Below are 27,111 nucleotides of genomic sequence, written 5' to 3' on the forward strand. Positions count from 1 at the left end.
CTTCCCGTGTGTAAAGCACTGTGGGAGAGGGCCAGAGTCGCAAAGCACGTTCCCTGCCCCCCAAGCACTTTCAAGTCTAGAGGGTCCAATTTTGTAGCAGACTGCCCGGTTTTCAGCTGACCTGGAGCCCTTCCGGTAACGCCCTTCGAAAAGCAGCGTGGCATAGTGGCTAGAGCCCGGGCCTGGGAGTCGGAAGCTCACGGATTCTAATCCCGGCTCCGCCACTTGTCCGCTGTGTGACCTTGGGCAAATGGCTTCACTTCTCTGGACATCCCTCGTGGAAAATGGAGATTAAGACCGTGAGCCCCACAGGAGACAGGGACTGTGTCCAACCGATTTGCTTGGATCCACCCCAGCGCTTAAATAAATAAAATAAATAAATTGTGGTATTTGGTAAGCGCTTACTATGCGGAAAGCACTGTTCTAAGCGCTGGGGGATACAAGCTGATCAGTGTGTCCCACGTGGGGCTCACAGTTTTAATCCCCATTTGACAGATGAGGTAACTGAGGCACAGAGAAGTTGTGACTTGCCCAAGGTCACACAGCCGACTAGCGGCGGAGCCGGGATTAGAACCCGTGATCTCTGACTCCCAAGCCCGCGCTCTTTCCACTGAGCCACGCTGCTTCTACACTTCACTAAGCTGCTTCTACGCTGCTTAGTACAGTGCCTGGTACGTAGCACTTAACAAATACCGTAATTATTATTATTATCAGCTATGGTACCAGGCGCCTTTTTATGGCCAGGAATTTTGCATTCATTCAGTCGTATTTATTGAGCGCTTACCGGGCGCAAAGCATTGTACCAAGCTTCAGTGAGCTCCCCTTCTCCCTCTACTCCCTCTACCGCCCCCCCTTCACCCCTCCGCAGCTTAACCCTCTTTTCCCCCCATTTGCCTCTGCTCCTCCTCCTCTCCCTTCCCATCCCCTCGGCACTGTACTCGTCCGCTCAACTGTATATATTTACATTACCCTATTTATTCTGTTAATGAAATGTACATCACCTCGATTCTGTTTAGTCGCCATTGTTTTTACGAGATGTTCTTCCCCTCGACTCTATTTACTGCCATCCTTCTCGTCCGTCCTTCTCCCCCGATTAGACCGTAAGCCCGTCAGACGGCAGGGACTGTCTCTATCTGTTGCCGACTTGTTCATTCCAAGAGCTTAGTACAGTGCTCTGCACATAGTAAGCGCTCAATAAATGCTATTGAATGAATGAATGAACCTCCGGTGGCCGGTTCCCCGGTCCGGAAGTGAAGCCCGTGCTCAAGGGACCTGAGATGGGAGGGTCTCAGCAACGATGGGAAAGGAGAGGGTGTCCCCCCCCAACCGAAACCAGACTCACGGTTGTCATTTGTCAATGCCCTGGCAGGTCCGGAAACCTTCCCGTTTTCCAAAACCCATTCCCATCACTTCACTTCTCTGGGCCTCAGTTACTTCATCTGTCAAATGGGGATTAAAACTGTGAGCCCCACGTGGGAATACAGGCAAATCGAGTTGGACATGGTCCCTGTCCCACATAGGGCTCACAGTCTCAATTCCCATTTTACAGAGGCTACAGAGAAGTGAAGAGACTTGCCCAAGGTCATAGCAGACAAGTGGCGAAGCTGGGATTAGAACCCATGACCTCGTGATTCCCAGGCCCAGACTCTAGCCATTACATCAGGCTGCTTCTCGGGATTAAGACTGGGAACCCCCTATGGGAGTTGCTTGTATCTACCCCGGCGCTTAGTACAGTGCCTGGACATAGTAAACGCGTAACAAATACAATTAATATTCCAATTATCATTAATTCGAAGAAGCTCAATATTCCATTTTTTTCTTTTCCCTTTTTCAGAGGAGCCCCTCGATCATTCAGTCGGTCGTATTTCTTGAGCAATTCCTGGGTGCAGAACACTATGCTTAGCACTTGGGAGAACGGTCAATTCATCACTCCATGGTATTTATTGAGCACTTACTGGGTACAGAGCAGTCATTCATTCAATCATATTTATTGAGCACATAGTGCAGAGCACTGTACTAAGCGCTTAGGAGAGGACAATAAGACAATAAACAGTCACCTTCCACAACGAGCTTACAGTCGAGAGCACTGTATTTAGCGCTTGAGAGGGTGTCCGTTAATCGGTGGTATTTATCGAGCACTCTCGGGTGCAAAACACTCTACTTGGTACTTGGGAGGGGGTCAATTAATCACGCTGTGATATTTATCGAGCACTTACCGGGGGCGGGGAGCTGTACTAGAAGCAGCGTGGCTCAGTGGTAAGAGCCCGGGCTTGGGAGTCAGAAGTCCTGGGTTCTAATCCCGGCTCCGCCGCTTGTCAGCTGTGTGACCCTGGGCGAGTCACTTCACTTCTCTGTGCCTCAGTTCCCTCCTCTGTAAAATGGGGATGAAGACTGTGAGCCCCGCGTGGGGCCACCTGATGACCTTGTATCTACCCCAGCGCTTAGAACAGTGCTTGACACATAGTAAGATCTTAACAAATCACATTATTATTAGTATTACTAAGCGCTTGGGAGAGTACAGTAGAGCAGAGTTGGTCGACAGGATTGCTGCCCGACTCGAGCTTGCAGTTTGGAAGCCGAGCTGCCAGCGTGTAGCAGAATGACTCAATTCCGTTGAGGTCGTGGGGTAGCGCGTCGTTTTAGAAACCGGGCAAGGGCCCTTTCTCCGGCTGTATTAAGGGTAAGCGGTGAGCTCGGTGCGGCAGCAGGCTGAAGGGGACTCCCCTAATTAGTGCTGGCAATTGTTCCGTGCGTGTGGTAAGTGAATTAAATGAAAGAGTGCAGTAAGAGTTGCTCGGTTTTTGTCTTTTGATGGTGTCTGTTAAGCGCTTACTATGTTTCAAAGAGTGTCCTAAGCGCTGGGGTGATTACCAGTTAAGCAGGGTCTGGGTCCCAGGCGGGGCTCGCGGTCTAAATTGAAGGACAGTTGGACACCACCCTGGAATACTTGGAGAATACTTAGAGAAGCAGCATGGCTTAGTGGAAAAAGCCCGGGCTTGGGAGCCAGAGGACGTGGGTTCTAATCCCGGCTCTGCCACCTGTCTGCTGTGTGACTCTGGGCAAGCCACGTAACTTCTCTGTACCTCACTCACCTCATCTGTCAAATGGGGATGAAGACTGTGAGCCCCACGTGGGACAACCTGATTGCCTTGTATCTCCCCCTGCGCGTAGAACAGTGCTTGGCACCTAGTAAGTCCTTAACAAATTCCATTTTTATTATTATTATTACTTTGGACGGCTTCGCGTCAGCCCGCTGCGGAAATGTTGATGGCGTCGCGGCTGTTTTTTTTATTTTTTCCAACTCTCCGGAGAACCCTCCTTGCGTAAAGAATTCAGCACCCTGGTGTTCCAACTGGCAAGGGCACGTTTATAGACACGTATGTATTGCGTCTTCGATTAATCTATCGGTGATATTTATTGAGTGCTTACCGTGCGCTGAGCACTGTAGGAGTCATTCATTCGCTTCATTCAGTCGTATTTATTGAGCGCTTAATGTGTTAATGTGTCCAGAGCACCGTACTAAGTGCTTGGGAAAGTACAACAGTACACAATGACATTCCCTGCCGGTAGTGAGCTTACTCTCTAGAGGCAGGGAGACAGACCGTGCTTAATATAGTGCCTGGCATATAGTTAAGCGCTTAACAAATGCCATCATTATTATTATTATTATTAATACAAATAAATAAAATTACAGATCTGTACTTAAGTGCTGTACCTTAATGGTGTGGGGCTGGGAGGGGGGAAGAGCAAAGGGAACAAGTCAGGGCGATGCAGAAGGGAGTGGGAGATGAGGAAAAGCAGGGCTTAGTCTGGGAAGGCCTCTTGGAGGAGATGGGCCTGCAAAAAGGCTTTGAAGCAGGGGGCGAGTCCGCCACTTGTCAGCTGTGTGACTTGGGGCAAGTCACTTAACTTCTCTGTTACTCAGTTGCCTCTTCGGTAAAATGGGGATGAAGACTGTGAGCCCCACGTGGGACAACCTGATTACCTTGTATCTACCCCAGCGCTTAGAACAGTGCATGGCACATAGTAAGCGCTTAACAAATTCCATCATTATTATTATTATTTGAGGAGGGAGGGCGTCCCAGGCCAGAGACAGGACGTGGGCCAGGGGTCGGCGGTGAGACAGGCCCGGTGGAGCCACACCTCGCGCCAGCGCGTACTCCGAGGTAGGTCTTCCCGACCCCCGGGCAGCCCCGAGCACTTAGCACAGTGCCCGGGCACACTGTAAGCGCACAATAAATACCACGGATTGCTTTCCCATCTCCAGAGCTGCGCTCCAGAATGGCTCCAGCTCGGAAAAACGCGGGCGCGTTTTCCGTTGGCTTTCCCGTTTTGGCCTCGCTGGAGGTGAGCGGTTCGGAGCACAGCTCTGGAGACGGGAATTCTAGGAAGGGGAAGGTTCGCCAAGCGACGTTCTGCTGATGAGCGCTATCAGAGCAAGCTGCGGGGTTACGCTTGTGACTCCCAGGCCAGCGCTGTATCCGTTGGGTCACGCTGAGGGAATTGATTAGGATAATTAAAAAACATTCTTACTTCCCATTAGAGCTTGGCAGACCTAGTTCGCATAGATAATGCTAATCTCTAATCTCTTAACCCAAGATGACTTTTTGCTGAATGGAATTTGAAAGGTTTGACACGTGTTCACGCAGAAAAGAAAAGCACTTAATGCAAACTCTTGTTTTATTGGTCGAAGCTTACGTTGCCTTAGAGCTAGATGTGGTTATGTGGTTAAATAATAATAGTGATAATGATGGTATTTAAGTGCTTACTATGTGCCCAGCACTGTTCTAAGCGCCGGGGGGAGACGCAAGGTCATCAGGTTGTCCCATGTGAGGCTGACAGTCTTGATCCCCATTTGACAGATGAGGTAACTGAGGCACAGAGAAGTTAAGTGGCTTGCCCAAAGTCACACAGCTGACAAGTGGCGGAGCCGGGATTAGAACCCATGTCCTCTGACTCCCGAGTCTGGGCTCTTGCCACTAAGCCAAGTAACGGTGGTATCTGTTAAGCGCTAACCGTGTGTCAGGGGCCGTTCTAAGCCCTGGGGTAGATCCAAGCTGATGGCGTTGTACACGGTCCCTGTCCCACGTGGGGCTCACAGTCTCAATCCCCATTTTACAGATGAGGTAACCGAGGCCCAGAGAAGTGAAGTGACTTGCCCGAGGTCACACAGCAGACAAGTGGCGGAGTCGGGATCGGAACCCAGGGCCTTCCGATCCCCAAGCCCGGCTCTTTCCACTACGCCATGCTGCTTGTACACACGCTGCTTGTACGCCCGGTGTAGTACCCATTTAAACAGGGGCCGCACCGCGTTGCACCTCGGCTTCCCGGAATCCGCACTTGCCATCTCCGCGTCGGCCGGCTCACCCTCTCCGCGTGAGGAAACAGGAAGCGAAGGGGGCCCCGCCCGCTCCCTCGCCCCTGGGCTCCGGCCCGCCGCCGTGCCCCCGCTCCCAGCGTGGAAGGAACAGCCCCCCACCCCCCAACCAGTCGTGGGGAGGGGGCTCCGGCCCCCCGGAGGTCGGTTCACCCCCGACCGGTCTCTCTGCTCTCCGGAGACGTCTCGGGAAGTGACGAGGAGGGTCTTTTTTCCCCCCGCAGGGATCGTGGATTGCTGGCTCCTGGGCCGTTTCCCAGCCCCCCGTGCCCCTCACCACCCGTCCTGCAGCCCCGCTACACAACGGGCCCGGTGGCACCCGGGGTTCGCCCACCTCGGAGATTACCGTTCCGATCGATCGGTGGTCTTTTGGGAGCGCTTACTGTGTGCGGGACGCTGCGCCGAACGCTTGGGGGAGGGCAGTGCAACTGAGCAAGCGCTAGGGTGGATGCAATTAAATCGGGTTGGACCGGGTCCCCGACCCCCACGGGGCTCACACTCTCACTCCCCATTTTCCAGGTGAAGTAACTGAGGCTCAGAGAAGTGAAGCGACTTGCTCAAGGTCCCCCAGCGGACGAGTGGCGGAGCCGGCATTAGAACCCAGGGCCTCTGACTCCCAGGCCCGGGCTCTTTCCGCTGAACCACACTGCCACGCTTCCCTCCCCTTTTTTTTCCCCTTTCCTCTTCGGAGCTAGCACGCTGGCATCTGATCCGCCCTCTCCAGGCGGCCTGTTTTTTTTCCAGCCCACACGTTATTAAGACAAACAACTCCCCGTCGACATTGCATTAGGCCGGCTGACCTGATAATAGAAGCCAATTACTGACTATCGACCTCGTATTAAGATGGGGTAGAATCTCGGGCTGGGTTCCGTGGGATTTTCCGATTAAGTTCTGTGCGTCTGGCCGAAGCGGGCCGAGCGGGTTCGCTTTTTCTGAGATCGTCCCCCTTCCTCCTCTGCCCCTCCGGGTTTCTAGGACCCATTTGGAGGCCAGGCGTTTCCCTCTTCTAAATTAGGGGATAGAAACGGAAGCCAAATCCTGGCTGGCTCTCCTCTCGCCCCTTTGTTGGGGGTATTTGTTGGGCGCTCGCCGTGTGCGGAGCACTGTGCTGGGGGCTGGGGAGAGTACGGTATAATAGAGTTGGTAGACGTGTTCCCTGCCTAGAGACTAGAGGGAGAAGTAGATCTGCGTGGATTCCCAACTAATTCCTCATTTCCCCAACTCCTCCTTCCTTATCCCCCGTGCACTTGAATCCTACTCTCCGACCCCATTTCCAGCGTGACCCGGGAGTCAGAAGGACCTGGGTTCTAATCTCCGCTCCTCCACTTGTCTGCTGTGTGACCTCGGGCAAGTCGCTTCACTTCTAGGCCTCAGTGGCCTCATCTGGAAAATGGGGTTGAAGACTGGGAGCCCCACGCGGGACAGGGACTGCGTCCAACCGGATTCCCTTGTATCTACCCCTGCGCTTAGACCGGTGCTCGGCCCATAGTAAGCGCTTAACAGATACCATTGTAAAAATAGCAGTCGGGGGTCTGTCCTGCTTCCTTGGGGTTGTCCTCAGAGCGCCCCTAATTAACCGAAGCCCCACCAGCTTCAGCCGCCCCGGGCTCCAGAGAGAAGCTCGAAGCCGTTGGGCAAGAAATACGATCCAGCAAACCCGGCCCCTTTTCTCCCGTCCCCGGGCCTTCGACCACTTGGACGCGGCTACGTAGTTTCTTCTTTATTCTAGACTTTCCAGAGAGACTACGTCCTCTAGCTCAGCACCGTTGTCCCACATCCCAAATTTGTTCCTCCGAAATACCCTCTCCCGCCGTGGCACGCACCTCAGGCGTTGTCGGCCCAAGGGTCACCAGTGCTGCTCTCAGCCCCGAAAATATACAGTTTTTTGAGGGGCAGAAGTGGGGCAGTCCCCTCTCTGGGGATGGGTATCACCCCGTTAGAGTGGAATGGGTGGGGCATTTACTTACTTTCTCTGTGCCTCAGTAACCTCATCTGTAAAATGGGGATCGAGACTGTGAGCCCTAAGGCGGGCAGGGACTGTGTCTAACCCGATTCGCTTGTATCCACCCTAGCGCATAGTACGGTGCCTGGCACAAAGTAAGCGTTTAACAAATACCGCAATTATTATTATTATTATGGCATTTGCTAAGTGTTGGTATTTGTTAAGCGCTTACTATGTGCCGAGCACTGTTCTGAGCGCTGGGGTAGATACAGGGTAATCAGGTTGTCCCACGTGAGGCTCACAGTTAATCCCCATTTTACAGATGAGGTAACTGAGGCACAGAGAAGTGAAGTGACTTGCCCACAGTCACACAGCTGACACATGGCAGAGCCGGGATTCGAACTCATGACCTCGGACTCCCAAGCCCGTGCTCTTTCCACTGAGCCACGCTGCTTGCTTACTGTGGGTCAAGCATTCATTCGGTCGTATTTATTGAGCGCTGACTGTGCTGGGCACTGGACTAAGGGCTTGGGAGAGGACCGTGCAACAGTAAACAGACACATTTCCTTCCCCACAGTGAGCCTACACCTAAGCGCTGGGGAAGATACAAGGTTAATCGGTTTGGACACAGTCCCCGTCCCACGTGGGGCTCACGTGGGACGTCTTCATCTTCACGTCGTCATCCCCATTTTACAGCTGAGGTAACCGAGGCACAGAGAAGTGGAGCCATCTCTTGGTCTGGCACTCCCAAAGCCCTCTGATCCGGTGTCACGGTCATTGTCCTGACTTCCATTCCAGACCACCCAAGTGTGAGGTGAAGGAGGAGATGATTAATACCGTGCTGTTTTGGCACCCGCTGTGAGGGTCATGGCCTCCGGGTGACATTCATCTCTCTCTTCCAAGTGTTTCTGGGAAAGGTAGCCCAAAAACAAAGCTGGCTTCTAAAAGAACGCACCCGGGGGCAAGAGCCCCCATAAGCTTTTGCGAAACGTGAGCCCACCTTTACCCGAAGCAACGACTTGAAGTCAAGGGGCAGTTCAGTGTAGAAGAGCGGAAGCCGGGAGTTTCTGTGGATAAGAGGGCGATATTTTTTTTTAAAACTTCGTGTCAAACATCATTCTAAATGCTGGGAGAGATACAAGTAGATCAGGTTGGACACAGTCCCTGTCCCACACAGTAATAATAATAATAATGACGGTATTTGTTAAGCACTTACTATGTGCCAAGCACTGTTCTAAGCAAAATACAAGGTAATCGCGTTGTTCCACGTGGGGCTGACGGGTTTAATCCCCTTTTACAGATGAGGTAACCGAGGCACAGAGAAGTTAAGTGGCTTGCCCTAGGTCACACAGCAGACAGGTGGCGGGGACGGGATTAGAACCCGTGTCCTCTGACTCCCAAGCCCGGGCTCTTTCCACTGAGCCATGCTCCTTCTGCTCAGTAGATAAGTGTTCAGTAGTAAGTGCTCAATAGATAACGACTGACCGGCTGATTGAGCGACTTAGGGCTCACAGTCCAAGTAGGAGGGAGAACGGGAGGACTGAGGCACATGGCAGTGAAGTGACTTGCTCAAGGTCACACAGCAGGGATTCCAGGTCCTCTGACTCCCAGGCCCGGGCTCTTCCCCCTAGGCCGTGCTGCTTCTCACCATCTATTCTCCGTGACATTGAGTTTACGTGGCGGTGATGACGGTAATGATGTTGGGGGAGGGTCGCAGTCTTAATCCCCCTTCCACAGGTGTGGGAACTGAGGCCCAGAGAAGTGACCGGCCCAAGGTCCCACACGGCAGACCAGTAGCAGACCCAGGATTAGATCCCAGCCCCTCTAGACCGTCAGCTCGTTGTGGGCAGGGAACCTGTCTGTTCATTGGTCTGTCGTACTCTTCCAAGCGCTTAAGACAGTGTTCTGCACACGGTAAGCGTTCAACAGGTACAACTGAAGGAACGAATGGTATTTGTTAAGCGCTCACTATGTGTCCAGCACTGTTCTAAGAGCCGGGAGCCACCGTGGCGGCTAAGACGCCCTAGAATGCGGTGGCATTTTTGGCTGAATTGCCACATCGCCGGCTGGTGTAGAAATGGGCAGGTGTCTGCTTGGCTGCAGCGGTAGTGACCTTGAAAGCGGCCAGGAGAGAGACATCTGGATGGTTTCTAAAGAGCAGTCACCTGCTGTTTTCCTCCTCCCTTCCCAGAACCAAATTTCCTCCGAAGTCGCTCTCTTTTTTTTTTTTAAATGGTACTCCTTAAGTGCTGACCGTGTGCCAGGCACTGTACTAGGCGCAGAGGTAGATACAAGCTGATCAGGTTGGACTCAGTCCCTGCCCCACATAAAGCTCGCAGTCTTAGTCCCCTTTTTGCAGATGATGTACGTAACTGAGGCCCAGAGAAGTGAAATGACTCACCCAAGGTCACACGGCGGACGAGTGACGGAACCAGGATGAGAACCCGGATCCTTCTGGCCCCCAGGCCGGGGCTCTGTCCATCCATTCATTCAGTCAGTCAGTCATATTTATTAATAATAATAACGATGATGGCATTCGTTAAGTGCTTACTATGTGCAAAGCACTGTTCTAAGCGCTGGGAGGAGGCAAGGTGATGAGGTCGTCCGGCGTGGGGCTCCCAGTCTTCATCCCCATTTTACAGATGAGGTCACTGAGGCACAGAGAAGTGACTTGCCCAAAGTCACCCAACTGACGAGTGACGGTCGGGATTCGAACCCACGACCTTCTGACTCCCAAGCCCGTGCTCTTTAGACTAAGCTGCTTCTCACTAAGCCACGCTGCTACTCGTGCTCTTCTGTATTGCGCTGTACTAAGCGCTTGGGAAAGTACAATACAATAAACAGTGACATTCCCTGCCCACAATGAGCTCACAGTCTAGAGTGCAGGGAACCAGGAATCTGGTTCCGAGCCTGGGATTAAGGGCGCAGGAGCGGTGGTGGCTGATCCCTTGGGAATGTTTAGGAAAGCCGAAGGACAATGGAATTAAGTAGGCCCCATCCGTGCCTTTAAGAAGCTCCCGACCTCCTTTGTGCAGAGCAGTGAACTGAGTAAACTCTTGGGAGGGGACATCAGTGTTAGTAAACACAATCTCTGCCAATCGGTCAGTCAGTCGGTATTTATTGAGAGCTTCCTGTGTGCAAGGCACTGTACTAAGCGCTTGGAAGAGTGCAGCGCGACAATATAGCAGGCACATTCCCTGCCCACAGCGAGCTTACAGTCTAGACGGGGAGACTGACATTAATAGAAATAAACGAATTACACATATGGACATAAGTGCCGTGGGGGTGAATAAAGGGAGCAAGGCCAGGTGATGCAAAAGATGTGGGAAAAGAGGAATGAGGGCTCAGTCAGGGAAGGCCTCTTGGAGGAGATGCGCTTTCAAGGCTGTCGGATATGAAGAGGGAGGGCGTTCCAGGCCAGAGGCAGGACATGGGCGAGAGGTCGGCGGCGAGATCGAGGTACAGCGAGAAGGTGGGCATTAGAGGAGCGAAGCGTGCGGGCCGCGTTGCAGCAGGAGAGTAGCGTGGTGAGGGGGCGAGGGGATGTGGCTCAGTGGAAAGAGCACGGGCTTCGGAGTCAGAGGTCATGGGTTCGAATCCCTGCTCTGCCACTTGTCAGCTGTGGGACTGTGGGCAAGTCACTTCACTTCTCTGTGCCTCAGTTACCTCATCTGTAAAATGGGGGTGAAGACTGTGAGCCCCACGTGGGACAACCTGATTCCCTTGTGTCTACCCCAGCGCTTAGAACAGTGCTCGGCACATAGTAAGCACGTAATAAATACCAACATTAATTAAGGGCTTTAAAGCTGACGATAAGGAGGTTCAGTTTGATGGGGAAGCGGATGGGCAACCACTGGACGTTCTTGAGGAGCGGGGAAACGTGGACGGAACGTTTTTGTAGAAAAATGATCCGGGAAGCGGAGTGAAGGATGGACCGGAGCGGAGAGAGACCGGAGGCTGGGAGGTCAGCGAGGAGGCCGATATAGTAATCACGACGGGAGAGGATTAGTGCTCGGATTAATGTGGTAGCTGTTTGTACGGAGAAGAAAAGACGGATTTTAACGATCCTACCGAGGGTTAGCCGACAGGATTTAGTGGTCGAATTGAATGTTCATTCATTCAGTCGTATTTATTGAGTGCTTTCTGGGTGCCGAGCACTGAACTAAGTGCTTGGAAAGTACAATTCAGCAACAGAGAGAGACATTCCCTGCCCAAAATGGGCTCACAGTCTAGAAGGGGGTAGGCAGACATCAAAACAAGTAAACAGGTATCAGTAACATCAATATATATATATATATATAAATAGAATTATAGATAATAATAGATAATTGGGAAGCAGCGTGACTCAGTGGCAAGAGCCCGGGCTTCGGAGTCAGAGGTCGTGGCTTCGATTCCCGGCTCTGCCACTTGTCAGCTGTGTGACTGTGGGCAAGTCACTTCACTTCTCTGTGCCTCAGTTTCCTCATCTGTAAAATATGGATTAAGACTGTGAGCCCCACGTGGGACAACCTGATTCCCTTGTGTCTACCCCAGCAGCGCTTAGAACAGTGCTCTGCACATAGGAAGTGCTTAACAAATACCAACTTAACTTCTCTGTGCCTCAGTTACCTCATCTGTAAAATGGGGATTAACTGTGAGTCTCACGTGGGACAACCTGATTACCCTGTATCTACCCCAGCGCTTAGAACAGTGCTCTGCACATAGTAAGTGCTTAACAAATACCAACGTTATTATTATTATATTAGATATGTCTACACATCAAAACAAGTAAACAGGCATTAATACATTCATTCAATAGTATTTATTGAGCGCTTACTATGTGCAGAGCACTGTACTAAGCGCTTGGAATGAACAAGTCGGCAACAGATAGAGACAGTCCCTGCCGTTTGACGGGCTTACGGTCTAATCGGGGGAGACGGACAGACGAGAACAATGGCAATAGCAGTGGCAATACAAATAAATAGAATTATAGATATAATAATAATAATAATCATAATGTTGGTATTTGTTAAGCGCTTACTATGTGCAGAGCACTGTTCTATGTAGATATGTACCTATATGCACAATATGTGTGTTGAAGGAGAGAGAGGCGTCAAGGATAACGCCCAGGTTACAGGATGGTGAAACAAAAATGATGGTGGTGCTGTCTACGGTGATGGGGAGGACAGGGTTGGGGTGGGAAGCTAAGGAGTTGTGTTTTGGATGTGTTAAGTTAGAGGCGTTGGCAGGACCTCCAAGCAGAGATGTCTTGAAGGGAGAAGGAGATCCGAGACTGCAGAGAGGGAGAGAGATCGGGGCTGGAAATGGAGATTCGGGAATCGTCCGCAGAGCGGTGGGAGTCGAGGCCGTGAGAGCGAATGAGTTCTCCAAGGGAGGGGGTGTAGATGGAGGTTAGAAGGGGACCCAGAACTGAACCTTGAGGAACACCTTCGAGACGTTTCCGGTCTACTGCGTGCAAAGCACTGAACTCAGAGCTTGAGGGCACCATCCCTGCCCTCAAGAAGCTTCCAGGCTTCTCTATGCAGAGCTCTGTGCTAAAGGCTTGGATAAGCAGCGTGGCGTAGTGGAAAGAGCACGGGCTTGGGAGTCAGAAGTCGTGGGTTCTAATCCCGGCTCCGCCGCTCATCAGCTGTGGGACTCTGGGCAAGTCGCTTAACTTCTCTGTGCCTCAGTTCCCTCATCTGTAAAATGGGGGTTAAGACTCTGAGCCCTACGTGGGACAACCCGATTACCTTGTATCTACCCCAGTGCTTGGAACGGTGTTTGACACATAGTAAACACTAAACAAATACCATCGATAATATTGTAAGTACACTAGAATCAGAAGACCTTTTTTTGCTCTGGAGGAGCTTATAATCCACCTTTTTGAGATTGCTTATGATTCTCACATTTCCCTCCTATTTAGACTGGGGGTACCATGTGGGACAGGAACCCAATTCAGACCGATTAATTTATATCTTCTTAGAGCAGAGCTTGACATGTAATAAGCGCTTAATAAATACCGTACTAGAGCACAGGCCTGGGAGTCAGAAAGATCTAGGTTCTAATCCCGGCTCCGCCGTATGTCCGCAGTGTGACCTTGAGCAAGTCACTTAACTCCTCTGGGCCTCTGTTTCCTCATCTGTGGAATGGGGATTCAATACCTGTTCTCCTTCCCACTTAACCTGCGAGCCCCATATGGGATGTTTCCGGCATGATTGTTTTGGATCTATCCCAGTGCTTGGCACGTAGTAAATGCTATTATTATTATTATCATTATTATTATTCAGAAATGGGGAAACTGAAATACAAAAGCATGACCTAAGGAAAATGAAAAAACCCTGTCGGATAGGTGACAGCCGATTTTGTTTCCTTCGACTAGATCACGTTCCCTCTGGCGAGTCCCGAGCCTGCTGTAATGTCTGTTTACGAGATGAATGTTGAGAATTAGCTTTTCGGGGTCTCGGGCGGGAGCTTGGGGGTGGGATTGGGTTGGGACGGATGGATGGATGGGGGACAAAGTTTGGTTGCCAAAAGTGACGGTCTCTTTCTCTGAAAGGATATTTGCTGTGCCTCCTTGGGAGAACATCCCTGGTATGTTTTCCTCAATCCATCAGTCGGTAGTGTTTCTCAAGTCCTCACAGTGTGCCGAGACACCTGTACTGAGGGCTTGGGAGAGGACAGTTCCTCCCCCATCGTCGTCATCAGCGGTACTTACCGAGCGCATACTTTGTGCAGGACTGTACGGAGCGCTTGGGAGAGTACAATATAAGAAGAGTCGGTAGATGTGGGGCAGTCAGTCAGTTGTATTTATTGAGCGCTTAACCATGTGCAGAACACTGTACTAAGTGCTTGGGGGAGTACGTGTAACAGACACATTCCCTGCCCACAATGAGTTTACAATCTAGAGGGGCAGTGTGTCTGAAAACCCGAATCTCTCACACACACACACACACACACACACACACACACAACTCTCTGTCTCTTTCTCTGTCTCTGTTTATGTTTTTCTCTCCATCTCTCTCTGTCTCTTTCTCCCCCTCTCCGACTCTCTTTCTCTCTCCATCTCTTTCTTTTTGCCCCTCTCTGCTTCTCTGTCTCTCTTTCTCCCCCTCCCTCTGTTTCTTTGGCTCCGTCTCCGTCTCCCTCTCTCTCCCTCTCCCTCCTTCTCCCTCCCTCCCAGCCAACCAGCCAGAAAGACAGCCTCTCGCCTCCCATCACCCTTAATGTAATACCGTGACGTTTCAAAACGGAGAGTTTGCGGCCGGGGAAGCGTCCCTCATAAAAAGCAAGGCAGTAGAGGCGAATGTTTGTTTTGGAGTTATTTTTAGCCGCAGATCCACAAACTGTTTACCTTGTCAGCCTGAGATACAGTTGAATTTTGCATGGAGGAGCCAAAAAAAAGAAAGAGGGAGAGGGAAATGGCTCTGCGTGTGTGTGTGTGTGTAGGCATTCCCTTGGCCGCGGGAGGTGGTAGAGACTCTTCAGGCTATTATCACGAAGCTCCGCTAATATAGCTCCGGACTCACGTGACTGCAGAAAAGGCCATTCTCTCGACGAGAAGAAAACCGCTTCTCCCGGGCCCGAGGCCGGACGGATCGTCGCCGGGCCGGAGGGGCCTAGGAGGACCCGGCCGGCCGCCGCCACGGAGGACCGCTCGGCCGCCCCTGGAAGCGGCCGACGGAGGAGATAAGCTCCGGTCACCCCCTCTCCGGCCCGCCCTCCTCCTCCCCCTCTTCCTCCTCCCCCGCACACGGCATGTGCCTCGCTGTACATGGAGAGCTGACGTTGGTCGGGGCTGACGGACGCCGGTCATCTCCGCGGCGAGGAATCCGATGGTCACTGTGCGTTGGGGTTCAGGGGGCGGGAGAGGGGGCCTTCGGGGTGGAGGCGGGCAGTCCGTCTTCGACATCACCTCCTGGAGATCCGGAGGAAGCCGCTGGGTCCCGGCTTGATCGGGCGAGGTGTGTTTGGGGCACGCTGGCACTTTGCACTTAGTAAGATTTTCGGTGGGAGGGGGGTGACGCGCACCCGCGTGCGTGTGTTCTTGTGTCTTCCGGAAGCTGAGCGGGACAGCCGAGCCGTCAAAACAGTCCCACCGTGGTGGCACGTGACCCAGACCGATTCCCGTGTGGTCTGGCTTAGGGGAGCAGCCGGGCCTAGGGGCCAGAACCCAGGCTCGGGAGTCAGAGGATACGGGTTCGAATCCCGGCTCCGCCGCTTGTCTCTCCCCCCCACACTGCGAGCTCGTTGCGGGCAGGAATGTGTCTGTTCGTTGTTATGCTGTACTCTTCCAAGCGCTTAGTACAGGGCTGTGCACACTTCAAGCGCTCAGTAATGGGACAACCTGATGACCCTGTATCTCCCCCAGTGCTTAGGACAGTGCTCTGCACCTAGTAAGCGCTTAACAAATTCCAACATCATTATTAAATCTGACGGAATGGTTGAAGGAACTGTCGGCTGTGTGCCCTTGGGCAGAGCCGCTTCACTTCTCCGGGCTTCGCTTCCCTCATCTGGAAAATGGGGATGAAGATCGTGAGCCTCATGTGGGACGGGGACTGTGTCCGACCTGATTACCTTGTATCTACCCCAGCGCTTAGAACAGTGCTTAGCATGTAGTGAGTGCTTAACAAATACTGTTTCATATATATATGTACACATATATATATGTGTGTGTGTATATATATATAAGCTCTCTTTATTTAGTAACCCAATCAGTGGTGTTGATTGAGCGCTGACCATGTGCAGAGCACTGTGCTAGGCGCTTGGGAGACGACAATAGAACAGAGTTGGTATCCACATTGCTCGCCCACAAAGAGCTTGCAGTCTAAGGGAACTCCAGGTGCCCCGGCAGTTGTCACGAGATAGGAGCCTGTAGCTGTGGGGTTGGCTAATCTCCGGTGTCTGTCCCAGGAGTCCGAATCTGGGAGTCACAAGGACCTGGGTTCTATTCCCGGCTCCGCCATTTGTCTGCTGTATGATATCGGGCAAGTCACTTCACTTCTCTGGGCCTCGGTTCCCTCATCCGGAAAATGGGGATGAAGACTGGGAGCCCCATGTGGGACAAGGGACCGTGTCCAACCCGATTTGCTTGTGTCCACCCCGGTGCTTAGAACGGCGCCTGGCACATAGTAAGTGCTGAACAGATGCCACGATTATCGTTATTAGTGTTGTTATTTCTGGTCGGCACTATCAGTCGGTCAACCAGTGGTATTTATTGAGCGCTGACTGTGTGCAGAGCACTGTAGTGAGCGCTTGGGAGAGTCCGATAGAACAGAGCTGGTAGACTCATTCCCTGCCCACCGTGAGCTTCCCTGGAGCACTTTAAGGCGGGAGGCGGGCGGTTCGCTGGTTCTGTGTGCCGAATCACCCGGGGCTTGGGCCGGAGTGTCCAGGCGGCATCGCTGTCATCCCGCTTGTAACGAAGCCCCGTGTGGCTTCCTGGAAAGAGCCCGGGCCCGCGAGTCAGGCGGACTGGGGTTTTAATCCCGACTCCGCCGCGTGTCTGCTGGGTGATCTTGGGCAAGTCACTTCACTTCTCTGGGATGAAGACTGTGAGTCCCACGGGGGATAGGGACTGTGTCCGACCTGATTAACCCGTATATACCCCACTGCTTAGAACAGCGCCGGGTCCGTAGTAAGCGCTTAACAATGACATTATTATTATTATTTGGGACCGAGACCCCGGACAAGTACGGTGTACCCTCCCGAGCGCTTAGTACAGTGCTTTGCACACAGTAGGCACTCAGTAAATGCCATTAAATGAAAGAGTGAATGAACAAGGGAAATGGAACAGAACCAGGTGACGCATTCCACGCCGGGGTAGCTTTTCCCCCATCCAGGCTGGAAGCTCCTTTTTTTGTGCGTGTGTTTGTGTGTGTGGTATCTGTTAAGTGTTTACCATGGGTCAAACAATGTCCTAAGCGCTGGGGTAGATACAAGTGAATCAGATTGGACACGGTCCCCGTCTCGCATGGGGCTCACACTCTAAGCAGGGGGCAGTTCGTGGTGGGTAGGGAACGTGTCGACCGAGTCTTTCATATACTGGACTCTACCCACCGCTTAGTACAGTGCTCTGCACCCAGGAAGCGCTCAATACATAGCACTGATCGATCTTCCCGAGCGCCTGATTTCCCCGTCCACTCAGCAGCCCCGGGAGACCGATCTTAATGCCCCCCCGCCGACATCCGCTAATGGTCAGACGAGTCACTCGGCCCTCCCGCCCGCTGGTGTCACGAGACCCCGGGCGTCCGAGGAACTGTCGGCCCGTGTGACCTTAGGCAAGTCACTACACTTTTCTGGGCCTCACCTGTAAAATGGGGATGAATAACTGGGATGCATGTCTGTCTCCGTTTTACAGAGGAGGCACGGTGAAGTGACTTGCCCCAGCTCACACAGCAGCAGACAAGTGGCAGAGCCGGGATTAGATCCCAGGTCCTTCTGACTCCCAGGCCCAGGCTCTATCCACTAGGCCACACTGATTCCCCAAGGCCTTATAGAACTTTATAGATATCTGGGAAGCAGAGCTGCGTCGTGGAAAGAGCCCTGGCCTGGAGGTCCCAGCTTCACCACTTTCCTGCTCTGTGATCTTGGGCAAGTTCCTTACTTTCTCTTAGCCTCAGTTTCCTCATCTGTAAAATGGGAATTCAATACCCTCTCTCCATCTACCTTGGACCGCGAGCCCTTATGCGAGACAGGAACTCGTCACTGCCCCAGGCCTCAGTATGGTTCTTGCATATAGAAAGAGCTTATCAAATGCCATCATTATTATTAATAATAATAATAAATGATCATGCCTCAGTTCCCTCATCTGTAAAGTGGGGATGGAGACTTTGAGCCCCACGTGGGACAGGGATTGTGTCCAGTTCATTCATTCAATAGTATTTATTGTCCAACCCAATTGTCCAACCAATTGTCCAACCCAGTTGTCCAACCCAATAGTCCAGCCCAATTTATATCCACCACAGCACTTAGTACAGCGCCCAGCACAAGGTAAGCGCTTAACAGATGCCACAGTCGTCATTATTAGGCTGAGGGCTTCTCAAGTCACCCGTTTGGGCTGCTCTTTTCGCCCCACAAGAATCGAAGACAGGATTTCCCCCCGTGCTTCCTGTTTCTCGTAAAGCACTTTCCCAATTCCCTTTCAGTCACGGTTGGGCCGCTCTGCAATCTGCGTATTCTCCGGGCGCGGAGGTGGCCGCTGATTTTACCTTCCCACAGAGTTCACCACCCGGCTCCAGTCTTTGTTTTTACCTCCGCATTTCCCGGCCTCAAGACCCGGGTCCCCTCCGGACGTCGGCCGGATCCTCCTCGTCTCTGAACCAATCCTGTTGCCGTTCGTTTGTATTTATTGAGCGCTTACCGGGTGTAGAGCACTGTACTGAGCGGTTGGGAGAGGACAATAGAACAATGAAGGGACACATCCCCTGCCCACGGCGAGCTGACGGTCTAGAGATGAGCTTATAGTCTGGAATGGAGCTTGCGGTTGGTTAAGAGGGGGGTCGACTTCTTCCTTTTGTTGTTTCCTTCCGTTTCGTCGACTCCTCTGACTTGCAGATCGAACTTCCCCGTCTCGGGATGGGTTCGGTTGTGAGGATCCGGGGCGGGTCGCGACAGCGGGGACACGGACGGCCTGAATTCTCCGCTCCTGCCAACGTCTCTGCCTTCTCCTCCCTCTCAATCCATCTGTCAGCTGTACTTACTGAGCGCTCACCGTGTGCGGAGCCCTGTACTGATCTGGCGGAAGCAGATTGGTAGAGCAGCAGCGTGCTTGATGGCTAGAGCTCGGGCCTTGGAGTCAGAAGGACCTGGGTTCTAATCCTAGCTTCGCCACCTGTACCTGGGTTCTAATCCTAGCTTCGCCACCTGTCTGCTTTGTGTCTTTGGGTAAGTCGCTTCGCCAGGCCTCAGTTACCTCATCTGGTGAGGATGAAGACTGTGCGCCCCACTTGGGACAGGGACGGTGTCCAAACCCGATTAGTTTATATCTCCTCCAGCGCTTAGTACAGTACCTGGCACCTAGTAAGCCCTTAACATGCTACAGTTATTATTGCAGACCACTACTCTCCCCACCTTCAAAGCCCTGTTAAGATCACATCTCCTCCAAGAGGCCTTCCCTAAGCCCCCATCTTTCCTCCCGCCGCCCCCCTTCCGCGTCACCCTCGCACTTGGCTCCGTCCACTTTGAGCACTTGATATTCACCCCTCCGTCACTTACGTAATAATAATAATAATGGCATTTGTTAAGTGTTTTCTGTGTATCAAGCGCCGTTCTGAGCGCTGAGGTAGGTACGAGCTAATCAGGGTGGACGCAGTCCTCGTCCCACATGGGGCTCCCACTCTTAATCCCCATTTTACAGATGAGGGAACTGAGGCACAGAGAAGTTAAGTGACTTGCCCACAGTCACCCAGTTGACAAGTGGCAGAATGGAGCGGGGGCTTTTGGCTGCGACTTTCTGGGAGAGCGGAAGTGAGCGTGATGATGATGGTAATTGTTAAGCGCTCACTCTGTGCCAAACACTGTTCTAAGCTCCGGGATAGGTACAAAGTTAACAGGTTGTCCCACATGGGGCTCACAGTCTTCATCCCCATTTTACAGATGAGGTAACCGAGGCACAGAGAAGTTCAGTGACTTGCCCAAAGTCACACGGCTGATAAGGGCGGAGCCGGAATTAGAACCGACGACCTCCGATTCCCAATCCCTGGCTCTTTCCACTCAGCCATGCTGAGTGTGGTGGGAGTTGGGGGAATCGGGCTGCGTTGTCCTTGAGTGCGTAGGAATGGATTTTCCAAGCCCATGAATTCCTGGCCACTGCAGCCCATCACTTCTCCCGGGAATAAATCCCTGTCTGTCCCTGTCTGCCCTACACGGAGGCGTCATGCGGAAATCTCCCTCGGCGGCTTGGTGGGTAGAGCCCGGGCCTGGGAGTCCGAAGGACTTGGCTTCTAATCCCGGCTCCGCCACACGTCCGCGGGGTGACCTTGGGCAAGTCGCTTCACTTCCCCGGGCCTCGGTTCCCTCATCCATAAAATGGGGATTAAGAGCGTGACCCCCATGTGGGACGGGGACTGTGTCCAACCGGATACCTTGTATCTACCCCAGTGCTTAGAACAGTGTTTGGCACATAGTGAGCGCTTAACAAGTACCATCATTAGTATTATTATTATTATTAGACCCTGAGCTTCCTATGGGCAGGGAATGTGTCTACCAGTTCGGTTGTAATGTACATTCCCAAGCACTTAGCACAGGGCTCTGCACTCACAGTAAGCGCTCAATAAATGATAGTGGGTGGCTCTACAGTAACCCCCCCAAAAAAACCCAGCAGAAAGAGCGTGGCTATGGGATTCACTGGCCTGCTGGGTAACCTCGGGCAAGCCACTTCACTTCTCCGGGCCTCGGTTTCCTCATCTGGCAAAAGAGAAAACAATCCCTTTCCTCCTACTGGGATCGCACGCGGCCCCCGGGGGACAGGGACCGTGTCCGACCCCACTAGTCTCAGACGTAGCCCGGCGTTTAGAACAACGCGAGACACGTAGTGAGCGCTTCACCGCTCTTTTCGTTACGGTCTGCCTGGGCACCGTGCTTTACGAAGGCCCCGTCGGGCGAGAGGAGGGAGTCGGTTCGGGACGGGGAGGGGGATGAGCGGACAGACGGCACCTACTAGAAGGACAGTCGCGGCCCCCTCCTCCACAATTTCGACACTCCCTGGGCGCGTGCCCTGCCGGGAAGGGCAGAGTTCAGGGCCATCTGTCCACGGGAGGACAAGGCTCCATCCGTCCTTCGGTGGTATTTATCGAGCGCTTTCTGGGGGCGGAGCGCTGTACTCTGCGCTCGGGAGAGGAGCTGGCCGCCTCGTCCTCCTCCTGTCCTTCCTCCTCCTAGCGCCCCTCCGCACCCCAAAACCGGCGGGCCGCCGAAGGGGTGACCCCTTGTGCCAGTAGCCGAGGAGGTTGGGGAGACCTCCAGATAAGACATCAAACAGACTCAGACAAACAAACAAACAGATAAGCCAAAGGCCGTAGGTGACCAGAGTCCATCAAAGGCAGCGACAGGGTAGGAGCTCAGTCAACATTTGTGGAGCCCAGAGGATATGCAGGAGGTCCAGGTGAAGATTCATCCATTCATTCATTCATGCATGCATTCATTCATTCATGCATTCGTTCATTCAGTGGCCATCCCCTTGATTCTATTTATCGTGATAATGTTGTCTTGTTTTTATTTCCTTCCGTTTGGCTCTGCCATCCGTCTCCCCCGATTAGACTGTGAGCCCGTCGTCGAGCAGGGATTGTCTCTATCTTTGCCGAATTGTCCGTTCCCAGCGCTTAGTACGGTGCCCTGCACGTAGGAAGCGCTCAATAAATACTATTGAATGAAAGAATGAACGCGGAGCCCCGGGCTAAGCACTTGGCAAAGTACATCGCAGCCATAAACAGTGACAGTCCCAAGATTCTGGGGGCAGACCGGACTGTCCCTCCCCCCAAGGCCCCTGGAAGACTGGGGTCCTGGGTTCTATTCTCGGCTCTGCCACATTTATACATTCATTTGTGGCATTCGCGAAGCGCTTACTATGTGCCAGGCACTGTGATAAGCGCTGGGGTAGATACGTACAAGGTAATCGGGTTGGACACAGTCCACCTCCTCCGTGGGGCTCACAGATCCCCGTTTTCCAGATGAGGGAACTGAGGCCCAGAGAAGTGAAGGGAGTTGCCCAAGGTCACACAGCAGGCACATGGCGGAGCTGGGATGAGAACCCAGGTCCTTCTGCTTCCCAGCCTTGGCTCTGTCTTCTAGTACACGCTGCGGCCCTCTTGCCTGCTTTGTGACCTTGGGCAAGTCACTTTGCTTCACTGGCCTCCGTTTCTTCAGTGGAGATTCAGTATCCACCCATCGGTCGTATTTATTGAGCGCTTACAGTGTACAGAGGGCTGTATTAAGCGTTTGAGGAGAGTACGCTACACTAATGTGATGGTAGATAGATTCCCTCTGGACTGTGAGCTCATCGTGGCAAGGGAATGTGTCTATTTATTGTTGTACGGTCCTCTCCTAAGCGCTTAATTCAGTGCTTTGCACATAGTAAACACTCAAGAGATACGATCGATCAAATGAACGGATGAGTTCTGATCCCGACTCCGTCACCTTGTCCGCTGCGTGACCTTGCTCGAATCACTTCGCTTCTCTGGGCCTCAGTTCCCTCGTCTGTAAAATGGGGATTGAAACTGTGAGCCCCACGTGGGACGGGGACTGGGTCCAACCCGATCTGCTTGTATCCACCCCAGCGCTTAGTACAGTGCCTGGCCCACGGTAAGCGCTTAACAAATACCATCATTATTATTACTAATGTCCTCTCCCAGGCGATTAGCGCAATGCTCCGCGGGCAGGAAGCGCTCAACAAATACGATTGACTGGCTGACCCAGGGACCGTCTTTTACGGCGCAATGAGCGAAAATGGGAAACTCTGGAAATAAAGGGGATCCTTTGTTAGCATGATTAGGTTACGTAATTATGTAAAGTGGATTAAGGGGAAAAGGAAGCAGAACTCTGGGCTTGGATGCTCCCCCTCCTCCCCCCCCCCCCAGACCACCGTGGTACCTAAATGCAGTTTTGGGGCCAATGTGTTCTCTTTTTGATAATAATCAGTAGTAATCGGGCTATTTGGTGGATGCAAACAAATCGGGTTGGACACGGCCCCTGTCCCGCGTGGGACTCACAGTCTGGATCCCCCTTTTACAGGTGAGAGAACTGAGGCCCAAGAGCAGTGAAGTGACTTGTCCAAGGCCACACAGCAGACAGGTGGCCGAGCCGGGATTAGAACCCATGGCTCTAGCCACTACGCCACGCTGCTGCTTCCCCCGTCAAATTTCTACATTAAATTCCTCATCCATGGGGCCGGGTCTGATAAATCACAGTCTGCTGGCCTTCGGCGTTGTCATCACGAACTGTAGCCCCGATTCCGACAACCATTCATTCATGCCTTCAGTCGTATTTATTGAGCGCCTAATGTGTGCAAAGCCCTGTACTAAGCGCTTGTGGACCCCATAGCAGAACCAGGAAGACCCTGGGTCTTATGCGCCCAGCCATCTGGTTGATTTGGATGTTTCTTAATGATACCTCTTAAGCGCTCGCTCTGTGCCAGGCACTGTACTAAGCGCTGGAGTAGATTTGGGCTAATCATGTTAGACATAATCCCTGCCCCCACAGGGGGCTCACAGTCTTCATCCCCATTTTACAGATGAGGGAACCGAGGCCCAGAGAAGTGAAGTGACTTGTCCAGGGTCATCCAGCAGACAAGAGACGGTTCATGACAAGAACCCAGCTCCTCCTGATTCCCAGACCCGTGCTCTGTCCACTAGGCCATGCTGCTTCTCTAATTAATAATAATCATAATAATTATGGGGCTTATTAAGCGCTTAACTATATGCCAGCACTGTACTAAACACCGTGGTGGATACAAGCAGATTAGGTGGACACAATCCCTGTCCCACGTGGGGCTCACCGTCTCGGTCCCCATTATACAGAGGAGGGAACTGAGGCCCAGAGAAGCGAAGTGGCTTGCCCAAGGCCACACAGCAGACAAGGGGCAGAGCCAGGATTAGAACCCGTGCCCTTCTGACTCCCAGGCCCTGGACTCTACCCACTAGGCCATGCCGCTCCTCACTAGGCCATGCTTCTCAACTTCTCTGATTAACTTGTATCCACCCCAGGGCTTAGCACAGGGCTTGACACATAGTTCGCCTTTAACAAATAAAGTAAGGAAATAAGAAGGAGAGATGGGGAATTGGGGGGGATCCTGGGGAGCAGAAGGGGGGACGCTCCTCCTAAAGGTGCAAGTGAGGTGCAGCCCAGGATATTCTCCGTCCAGTTATCGCCCCTCTCCCCGGGCCGGGATCTCTCTGTGAGCAGAGGTCATCTGAGATTTTAAAATAGGCCGGGAAATGACCGACGACACAAAGCAGAGTCTTTATTAAAGGCCGATCGGCCCGTTGCTTTCTGCATCGCGTTCTTCATTCCCGAAAAGAGGCTGGTGTTCATTACGGACGAAACACATGGCAAACTGTATCATTTCAGGCAACAACTATGCTTTAACCTCAGGGATCCAGGAACGTCTTGCGTTTGGGTAGGGTGTGTGTGTTCGGGAAGTGTGTATGCACACACGTGCTTGTGTGTTTTTCAAGAAAAACCCCAAACACGAATGATTCCGTGGAACTGCGCAGCGGCGTGGCTTAGTGGAAAGAGCCCGGGCTTGGGAGTCAGACGACGTGGGTTCTAATCCCGGCTCCGCCACTTGTCTGCTATGTGACCTTGGGCAAGTCACTTTGCTTCTCAGGGCCTCAGTTACTTCATCTGTAAAATGGGGATTAAGACTGGGAGCCCCTCGTGGGACAACCCGATTACCTTGTATCTACCTCAGTGCTTAGAACGGTGCCTGGCACATAGTAAGCGCTTAACGAATATCGTAATTATTATTATTATGTTAAAATCAGGGCACAGCCATGCCCCATGTGCTCCAGATGGAGATGATCAATACTAATGCTAATCATAATAATATTAATTGTCAAGTGCTTACTATGTATCAAGCACTGTTCTAATCAGTTGAGTGGCTTCACGATAATCCGGGAGGGTGCAGTCCCTGGCCCACATGGGATTCACAGTCCAAGTAGAGGGGAGAGCAGGCATTGGTTCCGTATTTTACAGAGCGGGGAACCGAGGCCCCGAGAAGTGAAGTGACTTGCCCATGGCCCCCCAGCAGCCAAACGGCGGAGCTCAGATTGGAACAGATTAGACTGTAAACCCATCAAAGGGCAGGGATTGTCTCTGTTACCGATTTGTACATTCCAAGCGCTTAGTACAGTGCTCTGCACACAGTAAGCGCTCAGTAAATACTATCGAATGAATGAACAGAGGAGCAGCACGGTGTAGTGGAGAGAGCGTGGGTATGGGGGTCAGAAGGTCATGGGTTCCAATCCCAGCTCCGTCCCTTGTCCACTGTGTGGCCTTGGGCCAGCCACTCCGATTTTCTGGGCCTTAGTTCCCTCATCTGTAAAATGGGGATGAAGACCGCGAGCCCCATGTGGGACGGGGACCGTGTCCAAATTGATTAATTTGTACCTCCCTCAGTGCTCACAACAGTGCTTGACACATAATAAGCGCTTAACAAGTACCATAATAATAGTGATGATGATGATTATTATCATTATATGCCGGGGGGTTTTGCCCTCCTTGCGATGAGGGATTCAAGCCGCTCCGGCGGGTTGTCCCATCTGCCCTGACGCCCGCCTAGGTGAGACCGGCCGGAAACCCGGCTTCTGCCCCCCGGGATTCTTGGGGAAGGGGGTGGGAAAAGTGGGTGGATCCACTAGATTTCCACCATTCCAGGAAATCTCTGCAGTCTAGGCCAAAGTCAGTCATATTTACTGGGCGCTTACTGTTTGTGGAGCACTGTAGTAAGCACTTGGGAGAGTACAGTGTACCCGAGTTGGTAGTCGGTCGTATTTATTGAGCGCTCACTGGGTGCAGAGCACTGGACTGAGCGCTTGGGAGAGGACAATATAATAATAATAGTGGTGGTATTAAAGTGCTTACTACGTACCACGCACTGAACTAAGCACTGGTGTGGATACAAGCAGATCGCGTTGGACACAGTCCCTCTCCCCATTTTCCAGATGAGGGAATCGAGGCCCAGAAAAGTGAAAAGACTTGCCCAAGGTCATACAGCAGATAAGGGGCAGGGGCGGGATTAGAACCCATCACCTTCGGACTCCGAGGCTCGGGCTGCATCCATTTCTCCGTGCTGCTTCTCAATATATAACCATATCACAGACAGATTCCCTGCCCACCATGAGCTTACGGTCCAGAGGGGGAGACAGACATTCATAGAAATGAAGACAATTACAGATATCAGTCAGGCGGGTTTACTTATAGGCAGGCACCGAATTAAGCGCTTGCCTTGAAACGTTAGTTTCTAGCGGGTTTCAGGACGCTGGCGGATGGAGACGGAGCCATCGGGCCCGGGACGCGCTTTCTCCGAGTTTGGGAGACGGTCCACCCCACCCCCTCAAGAAGGAAAGGCGAAATGGAATTGGGTGGGCGCAATCCAACTCCTTTTCGGATCGAAACGGCCGAATATAGATTTCACCAGAAAACCCATCCTCCATTCCGAGGTATAGAAAGCGAGCCCCAGAAAACCTCCCCACTCAACTGCAGTGAGCATATACGTTGGCGTGTGTATATTTAGAACCTCTCCATGTACACACAGTCTATAAAAAGCCGGGGCGCTTACAGCGTTACTGGGTGAAAAATGAGAAGCACTTGGGCGTTTGTAAAAATGAGGTTAAGATGTCCTTTGCTGTGGAAGTGTCAGGGAAAAAAAAAACGATTAATACTCAGTTTCTTTGATTTTTTTTCCCTAAAGTGACATTTCCAGAAGGATATGTAGGAAAGGCTCGGGTGTGGCTGGGCGTTGGGTTTGTTTTGGATCGATCGGAGTTTGTTTTGGGGTGATTCTGTGCTGGCTCTATTTTCTGGGGTGACTGAGAAGAGACGGGCAGGGATGTTCCCTCCCCTGGGATCCGGAGCCGGACGTCTGGGCTCACCCGGGCTCCGGGGAGAGCAGTTCATGAACTCCGGGAAGACAAACAGCTTCAGGAGGGGACGTCGGCTCCGGACGATTGAGCCGGCGGGCGGCTGTTGGCCTGGGTTTTGTTGGGCGAATTTCTCTTTCGCCGTCCTGTTGAGCGCTCGCTATGTGCCAGCCACCGTATTAAGTACAGGGGTGGATCCAAGCTCATCAGGTTGGATACAGTCCACGTCGGGCTCA

At 52.4% G+C, this 27,111-nt stretch overlaps 1 protein-coding gene across 3 annotated transcripts in view; it reads left to right on the top strand.

The window, feature by feature from the left end:
• Window positions 1–27,111, top strand: part of NCOA2 (nuclear receptor coactivator 2) — a 171,006-nt gene that overhangs the window by 76,955 nt on the left and 66,940 nt on the right. Inside the window, exon 1 of one of the 3 annotated variants that reach the window (XM_029068292.2) lies at window positions 14,568–15,142. The exons of the other annotated variants lie outside the window; for them this stretch is intronic. The gene's annotated coding sequence lies outside the window, so the exon portion shown is untranslated. Of the gene's footprint in view, window positions 1–14,567; window positions 15,143–27,111 lie in introns of those variants that run through there. 3 annotated transcript variants of the gene reach the window in all.

Source organism: Ornithorhynchus anatinus, chromosome 7 (genome assembly GCF_004115215.2).
Source record: "Ornithorhynchus anatinus isolate Pmale09 chromosome 7, mOrnAna1.pri.v4, whole genome shotgun sequence".
NCBI lineage: Eukaryota > Metazoa > Chordata > Mammalia > Monotremata > Ornithorhynchidae > Ornithorhynchus > Ornithorhynchus anatinus.